Below are 19,532 nucleotides of genomic sequence, written 5' to 3'. Positions count from 1 at the left end.
ACCAGACCCGCCTGACAGAACCACTCCCAGACTTCCAATAATCGTGTGGGATAGTAAGTATTTGTGGTATGAGCTGCTACGTTTGGGGGAATTTGTTACGCGGCAACAGATAACTGGTACACGGTCTGGATCAGCTGGAAGCTAACGACCTAATGACCTTGCCGGGTCCCTTCCAGCCCCTGATCCATCGTCTGGGGCAGACCCCCTTGGTGTGGTTTCCCCTCTGGAGCCTGACCCTTTGCCCATCACCTGCAAAATGTCTGTGATGAACACAGACAGCTGGACCAGGCTTCACTTCCAGCAGCTGTTCTTTAGGAGTAATTAGGAGACATTTATTTCTCTGGGTGCCAGCACTTCATGGCACGTCTTAGGAATTCTCAGTTTTCAGAATTCTGGAGGCAACCAAACAAAAGATTGAAATTTTAAGGAGTATTGTCCCAAATAGAGCACAGTTTAAAATACAAAGTTAATAATACAAGGGCTTACAACTGCATTTTGTCTTTGTTAGTCTCTTCCAGATAAAGTTTCTAGCTAGGTTAATGCATTTTTCCCTGTCACCTTCAGACTCTATCAAATGTATTTCGGACCTGAAAGTCTGTAAATAAAACAAGAGTTCCAGGGACTGCCTCTGCTGTCCCATGTGGTAGCATGAGTCACATGTGGCCATTTAAAGTTAATTAAAATGAAATAAAATTGAAAATTCAGCTCCTCAGTCTCAGTAGCCGTATGCCACTGGATTGGACGGTGCAGACTGTAGAACATTTCCATAATCAGAGGAAGTTCTGGTGGAGAGTGAAAATCAAAGGATTAGCATTATGAGTTCCACTTCTGAATGGCTACCCCCTTGGCATTGCCCTTGGCATACGGTGGGGCTGTGCCCTGTCATCCTGACCCTGACGGGCCCCTAATCTCAGAAGCGGAGCTGACAGAGGGAGGGTTGGCGTGGAGCACAGACCACCTGGAGACAGGAGAAGCCATGTCAGTTCTCTTCCTAGTTCCTGCAAGACGAGACCGTCTTCGTGTGTCTTGTTGAAGGACGAACGGGGAGACATATACTCAGCAGGTCGTCGTTAATGGGTGTAAGTTGCCTTGACTCACGTTGTACAGAGAATTCCATCTTTGACGAAGGAGCTTGGCCTGAGCGCCGGTCTTTGCAGAACTGACCGTTTGACATCTCCCTGCAGCATCTCCCTCTGCTGTCTGAGCTCAGGGAGGGTTAAGCTGTTCTGAGCACCGCCGCTTTCAGCCGGTCTGAGAACAGAGCTGCCCGGCTGCGCGCTAAGCCCCACAGGCCTTTGCCTGGAGGAAAGCCCACTCTCCTGCCCCGAGGGCCCTGCGATGTCACTTTGTCAAGGGTAACACATCTACCAGCAGCCAGCCGCACCCCCAGACCCACGGGCTCGCTCGGGCCTCCGCATCAGCAGCTGTCACCCTTGCTCGGCGATGGCCGTGCGCACTGCGGCCTATTGAGCTCGGGCATAAAAAGGCACCAAGCTGAGCTTGGTACACATCCGTCGTGGAGCGCAGTCTCCATGCTGACCTTTCTGCCCTTAGTGTCACTCCTCCTCCTCTTCTCCCCGCTGTCACGACCCCGTCTACGCTCCTTTTCATTTGCAAACCTCCGCAAATGCAAACTCAAACGCAGCACAGTTCCTGTAAGTCGTAGGATCAGGAAGGCCTGGGTTCCAGGTTAAGGCAGAGTGCCCTCTCTCCCCGCCCAGGTCTGCAGCCTCGCCGCGTTGGGGGTGGTCTGCCTGCTGGGATTTCCTTCCTGTAGCGCTGGTCGTGTCACGTGACCACGCTCAGGGCCGGGTCTGGGCCCGTGGGGAAGTGGGGTCATCTGAGTGCTGGGCAGGGGACGCTGGGGGATAAAAACCACACACCGAGGGTGTAGGGCGACAATAAGCCCATTTCTTTTCAAACCTTTTTCTTTAAAATGTTCAGACCTCACAGTAAAGTGAGAAGTTGGTGAGCTCTGCAGCGCTCTCCTCTGCTTGCTTCAGCTGTGTTCCCCGCAAAGGTTTTGGTGGGCGTGTTAAAAAGATTTTTTTTATTGAAAATATAGTTGATTTAAAATGTATTAGTTTCAGGTGTACAGCAAAGTGATTCAGTTATACATATATGTAAAAATATATAATCTTTTTTTATATTCTCTTCCATTATAGGTTATTACAAGATATTGAGTAGAGTTCCCTGTGCTGTACAGTAGGTCCTTGTTGATTATCTACTTTATATACAGTAGTGTGTATCTGTTAATCCCAAGCTCCTAATTTATCCCTCCCACCCATCCCCTTTGGTAACCATAAGTTTGTTTTCTGTGTCTGTGAGTCTGTTTCTGTTTTGTAAATAAGTTCTTTCATATCATTTTTTAGATTCTACGTATAAGTGATATCATATGATATTTGTCTTTCTCTGTCAGGCTTACTTCACTGAGTATGAAAATCTCTAGGTCCACCCATGTTGCTGCAAATGGCATGTTGCTTGTGTCCTTCTATCTGCAAACAGAGGCATTAAAACCCATCTCTTCTCCCCTCCCTTTAAGTCACGGGAAGAGCGACCCTTCCTCCTCACCCGCTGTCTTTCCCCCTTGTCATAGGGACGGCCGAAGTCTCCTCCGTTCTGTGCTCTCCCCTGAGCCCTCCTCCATCTGGCTAGCACACTGCCGTCGCTCTACCCAGGCTGCTATGACGCACCCTCGTTGCCGAATCCAGCGGGGGCCCCTGGGTCTCCATCCCCCTTCTCTCTCCCGAGAGTCTCTCCTTTTCTGTTTCCCCGGACGCCACCCTCTCTGTTGTTCTGATGCTCTTCCCTGAATGTGCCCTAATGTTGGGATCCCCCTGTTCCATCACCGACCACCTTCCCTTATAACTGCACCTTCTCCCACTCGTTCCTGTAGTTGTAATGGAGAACCATATTCTGATGGCCCAAAGTCTACATTTCTGCCCCCGATCTCTCTTGAGATCTGGATTATTTAAGAGTACTGGATATCTCTACTTAGATACCACAAGGCGTTGCAAACTTAAAGTGTCCAGTTCTGAACCCACCCTCTTCCCCTGCAAGTCTAAGCCAATCCCACCTCGCGTGAGCATGCATTGGTGTTTCCGCCACAGCCGGCCTTGCAGCCAACGGCAGACGTCGTAAGTGGAGTGACCAATACCTGGAAGCCTGACCGTGTGGCCTGTCCTCCAGGATACGTGCCCCTGGAAGGTGGTGGGCAGGTTGGCTCGGGAGAGGGTAGCTGGGGTGCTCAACTGGCAGCTCATCATTTGGGCCGTTTGTAAGTATTCCAGCTCCATCCCTGCCCCGGGTGCAGGGTAATGGAGTAAGTCAGGATGGAAAAGCATACAGCAGACCTGAATCCCACCTCTGCCTCTGTCGTGCAGAGGAGATCATACTGGGGGCCAAGACGGGAAGCGCGTGCAGAATTCTGCTCCAGGGTTTTTGGGCCCCGAGTTTGCCGCATGTAGAGTGTAAACAAATCAAGCCATCTGTTTGCCCAACAATACTGCTGAGGCTTTGTCTTACCAACACCAGCCCCCTTCATGAGGAAGAAGTGGGACCCCCTGAGAACAGATTTACCTCTTGGATAAAAGACAAGAGACTGAAGATGGTTAACAAAGAAATTCTTCCCTGAGTCTAGGAGTCAAGGTTCCGTGAACCTTCATGATAGGAAATTTGTAGTTGAAAGACATAAAATCTTATGGAAAAAGTAGGGTTAGAGGTCTAAAGCTGAGTGTGAACCTATGAAAGTTATTACAGATTTTCAAAAAAAATTTTTTTCCTGTTCATTAAAATAAAGCACTAAGGTGTTTGTATTAGTTCCTTGTTGATGCTGTGATAGAAAATCACCAACGTAGTGGCTTAAAACAGCACAAATGTACTCTTACCGTCCTGGACGCCCGAAATCGGCCTCACTGGGCTAACGTCCAGGCGGTGGCAGGGCTGCTTCTGGAGGTGAGAGCGATGGTCTTGCTGCCCCAGCTTTCAGGGGCCTCCGGTGCTCGCCGGCTGGGCCCCTCCTGCGTCCCTCTCTAAAGGCCCAACAGCTAAGCCAGGATAATCTCCTGTCTCCAGATCTGTCCCTTGATCCCACGTGCAAAGTCCTCTTTGCCATGTAAGGTGACGTAGGTTCTGGGGATTAAGACATGGACCTGTGTGGGCCAGGGGCTGTTATTCAACCTGCCGCGGTTACTGGATGGAACGGAGAAGGTCTCCATGACTCTGCACGTCTTAAGTAATAATGGGTCCCTGAGGCGACCGGTTTCCACTTGGCCCAGGCTCCTCGCACAGGTGTGTGTGTGTGTGCGTGTGGGCACAGGGTACACGTGTGCATGTGTGCAGGTATGTGGGCACGTGTGTGCACACGCACATTTCACGGGGGGCTCGGGGCGGTTCACAGAGCTCCCCAGACCTCCTGCCACCACGACTCTTGTCTGACCCACTTGGCACTTCTTCCGGCAGGGCTCACCCGGGTCCCCATGCCCAGGTCCCTTGGAAGTCTGCTCCTGTCGCCTCCCAGATGGCATGTCCTGACACTCACCATGGCACGGCAGGCCGCTTCCCCAGGGAGCCCCCGTCCCCAGGGAGCCCTGGGTACGTAAGCAGATAATTGCAGGCGTGCGGGGCTGTTTAAGCGCACGCACCGCAGCACTAGGGTCTGAGCCTTGCTTGGTGTGGGCGGGTGGGCTGTACTCCGGGACCATCCTCATCGTCAAGTTGGGCCGGACTCACACCTGCTCTGAAGCAAATGAGCGAAGGCACTGAACACAGCCCCTGTGATCGGGTGGCATTGCTGTAGGATCACTAGGTGTGTCTACTCTCTGTCCTCACCGTGGGAATAGGCTGTGATGTGGAGAATCTGTGTTAATTTAAGACCCACATGGCCCAGATACTGGCCAGGCGGGTGGAGGCCGGCCTGTGGCCACCTCTGTGTGCAGGTGTCACCGTCAGAGGCAGCGTCTTCAGAAGTGGTTATCTTGGCCTCCACCAGGAGGACAGCTCCACATAAATCACAACAAAACTCAAACCTTTGTCTCTGGGAGCAGGTAGCAGGGAGTGGCGCCCCATTTGCCCCCCGACGTGCACGGAGACAGTGGAGTGGACGTGCAGCTCGGGCGAGGCCCGCGTGAGGGCTGGTGGTTGCACGTGCGGGGCCTGACGCGAGGGCAAAAGGCCGTGGCCGCAGTGCTGTCCTCGCGCCTGTCTGTGCTGTCACTACGCCTGCCTGGGGGCACGTCCAGCTCGGGGTCGTCTCCCTCCCTGCCGTGGAGCGAGGGAGCTGCCGGGTAAGAGCCTGGAGCATAAGATGCTCCGTCCAGGTTCCGTGCTGAGCTGGGGAGACTGGGAGGGTGGGGCCCATAGCTGCTCACCGCCTAACGATGCCTCAGAAGAGAGGCGGGGCTGCATCCCCTCCTGTGAGAATCACCCACGAGCCCCCTCCCCACGGGGCTCCCGTCGCAGAGATTCTTGCAGGGGTGACGGGGAGGCGAGAGCACAGCTGGCTCCACCACCCACCTGTTAAAACCGCTATGGATAGATTTTTCCAACACAATCGTTCACTCTGCTGCGCAACCCTGAGTAGATTTTTCCTAAGTCTAATCCTTCAGGAGCCTACTTTTCTGGATGACTTGGAGAATAACCCCAGAGTTTGTTAAAAAAAACCACTCACCTCCCCCGTGATCTAAACATCCAATCTGTGAACTTGGTTTTCCTCTAAATTGCATTGACGCCTAAAATTGCATATTAAAATGGATATTGTGCCTCAGGACATACATAATTACATTAATAATAATAATTGAAGTATTTAAAAATATAAATTAATGTTTAATATAAAAATATAAATTAATGTTTGGTAGAGGAATAATTCCAGGTTTCCAAGGATGGGGTCTACAGTTTTTTATCACCATCTCAGAAGGCTCTATGACATTAAATGTTTAAGAATCTTCCTGAGATGCACATGTCTTACATTTGGTTCTCCCCTTGGCTGACGGTCCTCAGGGAGTTCCGTGTCTGCATCACCCCGGTTTGCATTTTGTTACTCAGAACCTCAAGCAGGGGCAGCTCCGACTCCAGCCAATCCGGCAGATCTGAAGGGAGACACAATGGATGGTTCCAGATGCTGGAAGGACCATCGAAGGGTCCAGCGGCCCTGGGTCTGGGCCCACATCTGCACTACTGGCTTCGCCCCTGCAGCTCAGGGACCTGAGAAAAGGCTGTGGTGCCTGGGCTCCAGGCCAGTGTGGCCGCAGGACTCACACGGTCTGCTTTCCTACCGGACGCTGGGTGGCCTGTCTTCGGTGGGTGTGACCGACAGTGCGCGAGTGTGAAGATGCGTGCGGGTGTGAGTACGCATCTGTGCGGCCGGTGGGAGGCGGGGCCCCGGGAGGAACAGAGGCAGCTCGGGGGCTGGTCCTGCTGGCCCTGCACGTGGGCGCTGCAACTTGCTGGGCGTCTCATCTCGTCCTTGCAGAGACCCCAGAAAGGCTGCACATCCCAACTGCCAGCATTGCCCAAGGACACGGGGCCAAGAGGCCGTGTGGCCTGAAGACACACCCAGCTGTCCCCGCCGGTGCCCTGGCCTCGGCGCCACACGTGAGCGAGTGTTGGCGCTTCCCGTGTCTGCACCGGGAGGCCCTGAGGTGGGCTGCTAGGAGGGGGCCCTGCACACCACGTGCTGTGAGCAGGCAGAGCAGGGCCGTCCTCCTGCCCGGCCGCCCCAGGGCCTCCGACGCTTCAGCACAGCCCTCGCTCCCCCGAGGCCCAGGGCGTCCCTGGGCTGGATCCAAAGGTTGCCGGGGTGTTCGGGTCTGCAAGTAGCCGCCCAGCAGGCTGCAGCCCTTCCCCTCACCTGGCCTCCCTTTCTTTTCTCTACATTGGCTCCAGGAGCACTGTGGTTCCATCTGTACAGGTGGCATTGACACAAGTACATACGCATGCACATGTGCACCAACACGCAAACATACGTGCACCGCGTGTGCACAGGCAAGGCACAAACACCACACGATGCACACACACTCACACGTGCATTCACACACACAATGCACTGACACACGTGCACGCACAGGCACACACGCCCAGGCTTACGTGGAGCGGCGAGGCAGGTACCCCCGTGTCCAGTGCCCTGTGGCACCTGGCTTCACAGGGAACCCATAGAGTTAAGGTCTCACAGCCGCCATGGCTCTGCTTTCCCCGCACCCTCCCCCAGCCAGGGAGAGGCAGCTCTAGTGCAGAAACTGCCAGGGTAACAGGCCCCCCTGGAAGGGCCCAGGTCGCTCACGACGGCTGGACTTTGAGGTTTAATCAGCGAGCAGGAGGGTGGGCGGAGGCCTGGCATAGAGAAGCTCTCTGGCATGAAGGGTCCCCAGGGTCCAGGGTGGCCTTTCCGGGTGGAGGTGGGGTGACGGCACCAGGGGAGCACCTGGGAGCGGGTGGGGGCCGCCCCAGGGGAGGGAAGGAGGGGCGTGTTTTCGCTGAGTCAGGAGGGGCCCAGACGCCTGCGTGTAGTCACACCTGTGCTCACCTGGTTTTCCGCTGAGAAGCCGCAACTTGAGCAGGTGCTTCTGCGCCTGTGCCTTCCAGCCCAGTGCCTCTTGGCTGAGCCTCAGGGCGCAAGCTAGGATTTGCCACCTGCCAGAGGGCACTCTGCCCGCCGCAGAGGCTGGAGCAGGGGTTCTTTTGAGCACCAGGCATTTATTAAGTGCCTACTGTGTGCAAGCGGACAGAGGGATCCACCGCCTCTCAGAACCTTTCTGCTTCTCCAGCTCCCGTCCGCCGTCTGAGCAGCAGACGCCCTCCCTGATCACAGAGGGTGAGCGGGGCCCAAGTTGCGACGGATGAGCTAATCGCCCGGGTGGCTGAGCATCAGGAAATGCGTGCAGGTGCTCCTGCCCCGTGGAGAAAGCTCGAGCAGACGGACGACACCGGCGGAACAGAACCCGCTCGACCAGGAGGCAGCTGCGGCTGCCCAGGGCCTGCGTCCAGGGGGTCTCAGCCTGCACACGCCCTTCTCCGCTGGGTGTGGGACCAGGACGGGCTCAGGAAGAAGGTCAGGGGCCATGTGGTCAGGCACCGGTCTGGCTGCGTCCCAGGGACTAGAGGTCCCCTCTCTAAGCCACAGGAACACAGTAGCTGTGCATGGCTTTCCCGCAAATGTCCAGATGGTCAATATTTCAGGCTTCACGGGCCTACAGCCTCTGTCACAACCGCCCGACTCTGAGGCCAGGCCGACGGGCCACACGCACGTGCTCTGCCCTGTTCACGGTGCAAGCGGGTGTCAGGCCCTGTCCTAGAGGAAAGCCAGCGCCCTGCCCACGAGGGACCCCCAACCCTGCCTGATGAGGGACCCCCGCCTGCGAGGGCACACCACGCGAGGGGTGGAGTGTCCCTGGCCTGACGTGTCTCACCTGCTTCTCCTTCGGGGTAACGCGTGTGCTCTGCCTCCTGTTCCCCTGTGAGAGGGGACGGGGCTCGGGGGGGCGGCCCGGGCGGGTGATGGGCTAGGGCCCAGCATCTGCTGTCTGGTTCAGCCGCCTCAGACAGCCCTGCTCCTTTCAGCCCATTTCCGTGCAGTCAATGCGCTGGGGGGCAGGAAGAGGCGTTGTCTGGGATAAGACGGAAGAAATGGGGCTGAAGTTCAGGAAATGCGTCTAAACTTGGGGGGGGGGATCCAGTGTGTGTGAGCGGAGGGCTCTGGGCTCGTTCCAGGGGACGGAGCTCGGCACATGATTTTGGGGAGCTCTTTGCAAATCTCCGGTGGAGGAGCGCGATTGCAGCCGCCCTCATTTGCACTGCGGACGCTGACTCTCAGCTCTGTCGTTTGTTTGGTCCCAGGTGGCTCTGGGTTACGTCCTAAGTCATGTCTGTTCTAACACGATGAAGACTGGCCGCCTCTCGGGCCGCCTGGAAATGGAGATGTTCCGTCTCAGGGCAGCGAGGCCCCCCGAGGGCCTCCGAAGAGGACGCTGGCCGAGGAGCGGTCTGCGCCCCCGGAGCCCAGGATGTGGGTCCCTCTCACGGGCCTGGGCTGCTCCCGGCCTCTGTGCTCCGCAGTCTTCCCCAGGGACTCCACGTCCCTGTCCCCCACGCGCCCACCCGCCCTCTCCCTCCTCTGGGGCCTCTTCGCCCCTCCCTCCCCTGAGGGCCAGACCCCGCCCCGGGCCCCCAGCCCCCCGCCCCCAGCCCCCCGCCCCCAGCCCCTCGCCCCCCAGCCCCCCGCTCCCCAGCCCCCCGCCCCCAGCCCCCCGCCCCCCAGCCCCCCGCCCCCCAGCCCCCCGCCCCCAGCCCCCCGCCCCCAGCCCCTCGCCCCCCAGCCCCCCGCCCCCAGCCCCCCGCCCCCAGCCCCTCGCCCCCCAGCCCCTCGCCCCCAGCCCCCTGCCCCCAGCCCCCTGCCCCCAGCCCCCCCGCCCCCAGCCCCCCGCCCCCAGCCCCTCCCCCCAGCCCCCGGCCCCCAGCCCCTCGCACCCCAGCCCCCGGCCCCCAGCCCCTCCCCCCAGCCCCTCGCCCGGCGTGTGAGCAGCTCCTCGCGGCTGCTGGACCCCCTGGTGGTCCTGCTACTCAGATTAGGGCCCTGGAGGGCGTCCACAGACCCTCCGGGCTGCTTTTCCTCCTGCGCTGCTTCCACCTGCTCCAGACCCGGGCTTCCTTTGGAAGCTGACTCCAGTCCCTTGAACGGCGTGACAGGTCTGGGTTTGCAGCCAGCAGCCCGCCTGTCCCGGCACTTCCGGAAGGAGCGTGCCCCAGGGAGCCCAACACGCGGTGAGGCCTCGCCTGGCACGGCGATCCTGGACAAGGAAGGGCCAGGAGGGGCTCACGGGCACATGGGCCGTCTCTTCCTTGTATCTGGGAAGCTTGACAGCAGCCTCATGTTCCCCTTTTAGCGCATGAAGTGGTGCCTTGTGAGACGGTGGTAGGACTTCATCAGCACACGGGCGCCGGGAGCTGGACTCGAGGGAGGTTTAAAGTTTTTCATTGTTAATTGAAATTCCATCCACAGATGTTGCATTCATAGCAGAGAGTACCACGCACCATGATACACACCACACACACCACACACACACCACACACACACCACACACACCACACACACACCACACACGCCACAGAATCCCGGCCCAGTGGCTCCCCACCGGTGAACAGACGCTGGGGCCGCCCGGCTCCCCGGGGAGCGGGGGGAGGGCAGTCCACCCAGCCGGCTGGAGGAGGGAACAAATGTTTGTTTGGACAATATGCATCCGCTCCTTGGACCGACTTCTCCAAACCGGATAAAAGAGAACTCTGTGTAATATACACAGAAACTCCTGTTACTGGCACAATCTTAAAATATTTATACGGCATACAAACAACGCCAAGGAATTCCCTACAAGCCATATATTGACTTCATAAACATGGGGCCATCACGCGGCGTTTGTCTTAGTTACACATGACACGTTATTGATCACAGCGAGGGGGAGTCTGGAGCCAGGGCTGCGAGATCGAGCCTCTTGTATACAACACGCCTCGCGTTCGGCCACCGCAAGTCCAAGCCAGGCCCGCCGCTCCGTTTATCTCGGGGCCACAGACGCGCAGACTTCGGGCTCCAGGGCCTCCCTGTGTGGCTCAGCCTCGTATGCGCCGTTGACACCAAAAGGCCGGGGCTGCTGAGGGACCCGAGGCACCCCGTAGGCCTGCACCCCTTGGCCAGCTCCCCTCGCCCGTCGCGGACTTTCCAGACCCTCGCAAGGAGAAGAGCGGCCGAGATAGACTCACGCTCCTCTTCACGGCTCCCACCCGGCCGGATCTGTGCGTTCGGTACCTTCTTCCTCTTTCAAATTCCTTTAAGAATAAAAGGAAAGCAAACAGAGCCCAGGTTTTTCTCCCAGAAAAGATCTGGACATTTCTGAAGTCTCTGTTTCACTTTCATACCACTTACCTCTGGGAATCAAGAACAGCTCCCAGTAAGCCAAGAGAAAAAAACAGAAACAAACAGCTTCCAAGTCTCAACCCCGCTCACAAAGTGGCCTCGTCTGTGCTGCGTGGCACCTCCAGGTTCTCAGACTCTGGCGGCGGGTCTGACGCTGTCTTTGTTAATTTCAAAGTCAGGCCGGAGGGAGGGGTGACACAGGAGGTTCTGGAGGAACGGTGCCTGGTGACGGGAGGACTTTAGTGAGTGACCGAGGGTGAGTGGATAAAGTGCTGGTCAGGACGGCCTGGGGTCCTCACCGAACACGAGGCGCTGGCGGGAGGGCAGCTGCAACCCTGCCAAGGGAGTGCCCTGGCGAGTCAGCGGCTCTGATGGGGCCAGGCCGCGGTTCCCTTCAGTGGCCTCCCGCCGCCTTTTCCTGCAGCCACGAAGGGGTCTCCCCACGAACGTGCATCCACGTCTGCGGCCGTCACTTGTCTGACTGGCGGGGGCTGCAGTGGCCGCCCCGCCCGCCAGGCGGACCGTGTGCATCTCCTCCGACTCTTCGCCCAGAGACTTCATGCCCGGGCGCGAAGCTGGCCGCAACGGGTTCCCTGACACCACGGACACCGGCAAATGCTGTAGATCAGGGCTCCCTTCTCTTCAGAGAGCAGGTTGGCAAACATTTACCAGCACATCGCTGCGTCCGACCGTCTGTCCTCCCACCCACTGAGCCATTGCCGCGTCCAGCCACCCGTTTAATCCAACCATTTTATGGTGAGATGGAGTCGTTTGAATGTGGTCAAGTGGACCCGGGCAGAGCCAAAGCTGCCGCCATGCCGGCGACTCAGCTTTGTGACGGTTCCTCTTCTCCATGTATCTACAGCTGTCTCATCCCCGCCTGCCCTGATGTGAATTGTTGGGGAATTTTCTCTGTGGGGTCTTTTCAAAGCATCTGACTTCGGCTTCAGGTTCGTACGCCTCTGTATTTCCACGTACGGACTCCATCAGGATGAGGCTTATCTAACTAAACCATGACACTGCAAGCAGCCTTGCCCTTGCCACGCACACACTGGCCGTGAGGGCCCAGGGGCTTGTCCGGGGACCGGGGGCCGCGGCTGCCGGCCACCTGCTCAGGCTCCTCTTCCTCCCGGTCTGGGGGAGCCTCAGCCTGGCCACCCAGACTCCCCATTTCCGCAGACCTTGAGAGGAGCGGAGGGAGGCGTCGTGAGCGGAGCTCTGGGAACACTGCTGCCAGCCGGCCTCCGCCTCCCGGCTTTAGAAAGAGTTTCCTGTGCACCAAGGGCCCCCTTTCCCAGGCAAGGGCCGGAGGACCCAGGCTCCGCCAGCTGGGGAGGGAGAGGCGCCTTGGGCTCTTAAGCTACTCAGTGATACCAGGAAGGAAAAGTAAAGTTTCAAGTAGATTTATTCCAATGTCCAGGCTGCCCTGGGTGTGGGCCCAGAGTAGAGCGGAGGCCGAGTGGCACGTGTGTAAGGACTGGAAAGTCATCCACTGGGTCAACAAGCTGTCAGATAAAGCGTTTCTCTCTTTCCACGTGGAGAACCAGAACTGCACACAAAAAATTATTATACTTAATATATATAATGAAAACTGGCCAAGTAGCAAAGACAACTGAATTCAGTGACTATTGTGCACTTTCAGATGTTCTGTCCGTGGGCTGTTAATGCCTGGATTATACAAACTAAAGGCATATAAAATTCATAAATTTTTGTATATTCTGCAAAAACTATGTTGCTAAAAATCAAGATTTTCATGTTATTTATGTTCTATTGACATTGGTGATCTAAATTAGGATTAAAAATGTAATTGTATTTATAACGTCCAAATCTGAATACATAAACATCAAAAAATTAAATATAAAGAAACAAAATATTTTAAAAATTATTTTGCTTCAGAATATATATTTCTTCTAAATATTCAAAGTTATACAGTAAAAATAGAAAAGATGCAAATTATTTAATCATATTAATTAATATCAATTATTTAATAGTTAATATTTAATTATGTAAATAAAGCTATATCTTTAATTATCAAAAAATTTAATTACAGGGTACTAAGTATTTTATAAAAATAAAACTCCACAGCTGGTGATCTAGAATTGTCCATTTAGTGGCCAAGGTAAAGAATCCGTGTCCTGCTTCACCCAGGCTGCGTCCAGACCCCACGTCTGAGTTTGCTGGTGTTGCGTCACCGTCCTCACTGCCCCCGGCGCCCCTTCGTCACAAGAGCTTCGTGTTCTGCGTAAGTGAACCGAGTGCACAGGAGTCCTTGGCACTGCGCATCTCTAACAGGTAGAGCTGGACCCACATGGGCCCCCGGGGGGCTCCTGTGGAGACGCTGCTGGTTCGTGGCCCGGCTGCCCTGCACGGCTGCCTCGGGGACGGGGCCCAGATCACGGGGAGACCCCTGAGGTCCCTGGGCCCTCAGCGCTCGTCAAGTAGGAAGGAGCCCCTCCCAACTCGAGCCGCTTTACTAACGGGGGGAGCGTTCTTCCCAGGGGTGCAGCCTGTGTCCCCCAGGACACTTCCCCGACGGGTCTCCTCGGAAGGGCAGCTTGCTGCCTGACGCCGTCTTCCCAGGCACAGTGCAGACGCTTGCGCTCGTTTTCTATGAAGACTGAGTACTTCCACCTGAGCCCTTCGGGGAGCGGAAGGGCACCCTCCCCATCGCCGGCTGGACCTAGGTGCCAGGCAGGACGGGCCCAGGGCCTGCGGGGACGAGGCGAGCTTGCTCTGCGGAGTCGGCCACCACCGGCCGGAGGGAGGGCTCGGGGCAGAGTGGACGGTCTCCAGGGAGTGTGGGGTGGACGGACGGGCGCTCCGTCCCGCTCGGCAGCCGGTGTGAGGAGCCCACTGGGTGGTGCCGGTGGGGCAGGCACCGCACCGCCGTCCAGCTGCCCTGGGGGAGGGACGAGGAGGGCGGGCAGAGGAGGAGGGAAAGGAAGGACAGAACATTTCGGTGTGAGCATCTCACGGCCGCACGTGCCAGGCACCCCTCCGGGCGCTAGCCCACCTCCTGCAGCTCAGCCCCGTCAAAGGCCGTCATTCACAGCAGAGAAACTGCGTCTCTGCTTCTGCAGCTTTTCATATACGTGGGAAAACTGTGAAAAGATAAAGATTGATTGTCTACTAATTTAAAATTAAAAAGTGTTCCTTCTCAGAACAGGCCCCAAACGACATTGCCCAGATATACAATTTTTTATTACGTGTTCTAAGCTTTGGTGGATTTTACTAGAAATAGAGTGGGCTTTGGTGCCAAGCAGACCTGAATTAGAATCCCACAGCCTCCGCTGTGTGGTCCGGGGCCTGGAGAGTGGGGAGGGGGGTCTGAGGCACCTCTGTGAGTGGCGGGGCCCCGTTGGCTCCTTGGCTCCCGGGGCCTTTTGTTTCCCTCCGCAGAATGGTTGCCCCAGCCCAGGGCGTCGGGGAGACTGCCCCGAGGAGGGGCGTGTGCAGCGCTGGCCCAGCACCGTATCAAGGTCTTCAGTTTCTTTATGGTGACGGGGAAGCACCGAGCCTTTCGAGGCATTCGGCAAATATCTTCTTCTCCTGTCTTTCCAACATGGTTAAACACCCAGTTTATAGATGGAGAAAAAGGATCCCCTTGCCTGATGCTCTCAAAAATTACCTACAAACACCTCTTGGTGTTCCCACATTCAAAGTTATGTGGAAAGAGATTCCTAATTCTTTCAACGTCTGTCTCACATCTCATGCGTGCTAAACTCTGGGGACGTGCAGACAAATAAGAACAGACTTAGGTGGTCAACCTTCTGAGCCCAGCAAGAAAGACGGTCAGATCTGTGGGATGGAGAAGGGCCCCCCGGCCTTCACGCAGCCGTGCTGTGCTGTCGTCATGCTGAGGGACCCTCTGAGCTCTGGGTGTGGCGGGTGAGCCGGGGCGGGGTGGGTGTAACGGCAGAGAGGCTCCTTTACAAGGGCTGTGAGGGGTTAGAACATGAACAGCTCTGAAAGCTTTATGCTCCCTGGATGCCTTTCAAAAAGGATGTATTTAGGAAGCTAAACTGTTCGCATATGTTTTTTGAAATGAATGATCTATTTTACAGAGCTTAAAATTATGTCCAGCCTGCCCGCAGTAAATCCTCCCCTGGCTGTAACGCAAAGTAAGCAACGAGGTCGCCGTTTAAACACTTCCCGGGCGGCACAGCCAGCACCATTTGAAACCCTCCGTCATTCTAAACAGAAACAGATGTTTGAACAGCAGAGCTGCGCAGAAGTCGTTCTTCAAACAGTAGATTAAAACATCTGTCAGGACCGCACGGAGGGCCAGACCTGCAGCAGCCTCCCCAGCTGGACCTGCCAATCACGACCTTTCCAGGGGGATGGGTGGGCAGAGGGGACCGGGAGGAAGCTGAGTGATGCCCTGTTCTCTTCTAGCTCCTCTTGAGGCACTGCCGGGCTTTAGATGTCCTGCTGGCCCGTCCCCTGTCCTGCTGGCCCATCCTCTAACCTTCTGGCCCATCCTCTGTCCTGCTGGCCTGTCCCTTGCTCTGTTGACCCATCCCCTGTCCTGCCGGCCTTCTTGGAAGTGCTTTTTCCTCCCCTCAGTGACACGTTGCAAGACTCTGCATAGCTAGCACTCCTGGCTGGACTCTGTGTCCCCGGCAAGTGTTGGGACCCTGGGGCCCTTTCTTCTCCAGGCTGATATTCAGCATTTGACCTTCTGGGGTCTCCAGTGGCTGCTCAGCTGTATCTCACATGGTTGCATTATTATCGCTAATCTATTAAGACCACAGGAAGGAGACAGTACGAGTGGTCCCTGCTTGTGGCCTGGCATGAAGCCCAAGACTCAGAGGTGAGGGCAGGGGTCAGAAAAGGAGTGTGCAGTGGATACTCAGAGCTGAAATTTCCCTCTGTTCCTCTTTATCTCACCCCAACACCAAATAGGCCCATTCATAGGCCAGAGGTTCCTTCTGCTGGGTTGGCCGAGCCTGGGGAAGAGATGAACACCTGTGACCTGGAGATGTACCCTCACTCACCATGCAGGTGGAGAGATGCAGGAGGGGAGATGCAGGAGGGGAGATGAAGGAGGAGAGATGCAGGAGGAGAGGTGCAGGAGGAGAGGTGCAGGAGGAGAGATGCAGGAGGGGAGATGAAGGAGGAGAGATGATGGGGGGATGCAAGAGGGGAGATGCAGGAGGGGAGATGAAGGAGGAGAGATGCAGGAGGAGAGGTGCAGGAGGAGAGGTGCAGGAGGAGAGATGCAGGAGGGGAGATGAAGGAGGAGAGATGATGGGGGGATGCAGGAGGGGAGATGCAGGAAGGGAGATGAAGGAGGAGAGATGCAGGAGGGGAGATGCAGGAGGAGAGATGCAGGAGGGGAGATAGAGGAGGGGAGATGATGGGGGGATGCAGGAGGGGAGATGCAGGAAGGGAGATGAAGGAGGAGAGATGCAGGAGGAGACGTGCAGGAGGAGAGATGCAGGAGGAGAGATGCAGGAGGAGAGATGCAGGAGGTGAGATGCAGGAGAAGAGATGCAGGAGAAGAGATGCAAGAGGGGAGATGCAGGAGGGGAGATGATGGGGGGATGCAGGAGGGGAGCTGCAGGAGGGGAGATGAAGGAGGAGAGATGCAGGAGGGGAGATGCAGGAGGGGAGATGATGGGGAGGGGAGAGGCAGGTGCGTCTGTGTCAAGTGTGGGAGTGTGTGTGTAGAGCAATGGGTGTGCGTGCGTGTGGGGGGACTTGCTGAGGCGAGAGGCAGGTGCACGCAGGGAAGGGGAGTGGGGAGGCCGCCTCGTCCCACCAGCAGGGCCGGGGGTCTGGGTGCAGGGCTCCCCTCCAGTGCTCCTGGGGTGTCCTTTGGGGTTTCCTGGACCTCCTCCCTCCTTAGCTGTGGCTCAGCTCTGCCACCGTTAGAAACCACAGCCTGACGGAAGGGGTGAGTGAGGTGGATGGGGTCGTGCAGCCACCCAGCCTGAGGGTAGGGGGACCGTCTCAGGCCTGGGAACGTGGACGGCTGGTCTCCTAGCGTATGCCGGACTGGATTTCTGAAAAGCAGTTCCCGGAAGCAGCAGCCCCCGTGGCCGGCCCCCGGGGACAGCAAAGGCATAACAGCTTCTCTGTGCCGCCGAGCGAGAGCACAGGTGGCAAGGCCCCTCCGTGACCCCACCCTGCTGTCCTGGGCTGCGAGGCCTGGGAACTCAGGTCACAGAGACCCCTCCCTGTGCAGAGCACGGCCAGGGTCCCCTCAGGCGCCCCTGCACGGGGCTGGTGTTTCAAGCGGGTGTAGCCCCGTACTCCTGCTGGGACGAGTTCTCAGATGCTGTGCCAGGAAGGGTGAGGGCGACACACGTGGACCCCCCATGTCTTCTGAGGGAGCTTGGCCAAGGGGGAGCCCGGGCTGAGCCTCTGGAGGGGCCCAGCCTCGCCTTTTCCTTTCATCTGAAAGGATGACCTCACGGCCCGCTGGCCTCCCAGCTGCTGGGCGTTTGGTCTTCAGACGCCAGAGCCCATGCTTGGGGACACCTGGTGACCCCGGTGTCCACCTCCACAAAGACGCTCGTCCTCGAGCGGCCAGACCTTTGTGAACCTGAAAGCAAAAGGCACCACGGCCTCCCCACCCTCTCCAGCCACTGTTCTGTTTGTCCCGTCAGGGCGGCTGTGGGATGGGAGCGCGGGGTGGACGGGCTGGCCCGTGGGGGGAGGAGAAGGCCGAGTGTGCGGAGGGACTAGGACCCCCTGGCCCCCGACGTGCGCTGGGCCTGGTGTTGGCAGGACAAGCGCCCCGGACGAGACGCCCTCTGTCCGTAAGGGGCCTCCTTCCTGTGGGCTCGAAGAAGTGACCCGATTACAGCAGCACGGCCTGGGGGGGTCACAGGGGCCTCTGAGGGGCAGGGCACAGAGGGCAGGTCATCACGGGGAGGGCAGGGGTGGGGTGGCTGGCTATGGGGGGGGTTTGAACTGGGTTCTCTGGAAAGATGGGCAAAGGCGCTGGGCGCTCGGTGGACCGAGGGCTTTCCGAGGGGAGCGCGGAGTGAGCAAGGTCAGAGCACGGGCGGCCTGGGTCCTGGGCAGGAGACGGGAGATGCTCAGGCCTCCGTGGGTGACACTGGCCCCGGGCCTGCTCCGCCCGAAGGTGTGTGGAGGCCTCAGAGGTTCCACTTCTGCTCTTCGTTGTGTAGGGAGCGCATATCTCAGTAGAAAAGACGCAGGATTTCTCTTCAATGTCTTGATTTCTTCTTTGCTCCATAGTAACCTCTAGCTGCTGAAGCTTCGGAGGACGAGGGAGGCTTGGGGGACGGGAGGCACCTCTGCGGATGCCCAGGGCTGTGTCCGCCCCCCTGGGAGCCCACACGTTGGCTTTAGGGACGAGCCAGCCGGTGGGTGTGGCCCTCGGTGCAGACTCAGGCCCCGGTCAGTTTAGTTTTCTCTTGGGTGCCCCAGGCCGCGGCTGCTTTGCCCCTGTTCTCCCAGGTCTGGGGCTCCACCTGGCCCTCCCGAGCATGGAGGGGTTAAGGAGACACTGATTTGAACCGAAGTCTCTCCCCAGACGGCCCCCAGCCCCGCCTGCCCGGGCTGTCACTCCAGAGGGTCACCTCCCACCAAACCCCGGCTCTTCCCAAACCCTCTGAGAGTCAAGACTGAAAACCATGCCCAGGGAGGGGAAGAGGCGAAGATCTTTGCAGGACAGAAAACCACGTACGCAGGGCCGTAGGGAGAACGTGCCCGTGGGAGCTAAGAGGCCGGCACAGCCGCTCCCGCCACCACATGCCCTCCTGCAGATCCAGGGCATCCTAACCGCCCCTCCCCCAAGTCCGGCTGCAAGCGAGCCCTGGAGTAGCAGTGGGTTCATTCTGCACCAGGCTCCAAACTTGGGGAAGCCAGTGCAGTCTTTGGCCATGTTAACAAATGCATAGGGTCCTGAGGGAGGGAGGTGATGGGTCCCTTCCGCTTCCTGCTAGGCAACTCCTGGGGTGTGTGCTCAGCTGTGGCCGCTGCACCTAGAGGATGCTCTCCGTTTCTCACGGATGGGACTATGTTTTCCCTGCACAGGGAAATGTCTCCCACACGTCGCATAGTGCTGGCAAAGACATACGCATTAATTCACTCTTTTGTTAATGAAATACATCCCAGACAAGGTTTTGATGGTCTGCTATATGCTGGGCAATGTTACAGGTCCTGAGACACAATCATGGATAAAAGATTAACAATGATTCACTGAGTGAACATAGGAGCATGTGCAGAGGGAGACATTTATCTAAAGATTGGCTCACAGGACCTTGGGGTCTGGTGGATCTGAAGGGGGGGCAGCAGGCGGAGACCAGGACGAGCATGTGCCACAGCTCGAGTCCAGAGGCCGCCTCGTGGCAGAACCTCTTCATCCTCGGGAACCTCAGTTGTTTCTCTCAGCATCTTCAACTGCTTGGATGCGGCCCACCCTGGTTATGGAGGGTCGTCTGCTGTACACAAAGTTGACTGATCTGAAGGTTAATCTCATCTAAAAATACCTTCCCAGCAACATCTAGGTGGGTGTTTGACCCGGCCAAGTGGACATGTAAATTAGCCATCCTAAGCATGTAATAGCTATTTGTAAGTTGAAGATGGTCAGCTTGTACGGAAAGGGAGCAGACTCATTCCGTGAGGTCCCAGGAGTTAAGCCGGGACCCCAAGTGGC

The sequence above is a fragment of the Balaenoptera musculus genome, chromosome 12, assembly GCF_009873245.2.
Source record: "Balaenoptera musculus isolate JJ_BM4_2016_0621 chromosome 12, mBalMus1.pri.v3, whole genome shotgun sequence".
NCBI lineage: Eukaryota > Metazoa > Chordata > Mammalia > Artiodactyla > Balaenopteridae > Balaenoptera > Balaenoptera musculus.
Note: the sequence above shows the minus strand (reverse complement) of the source record.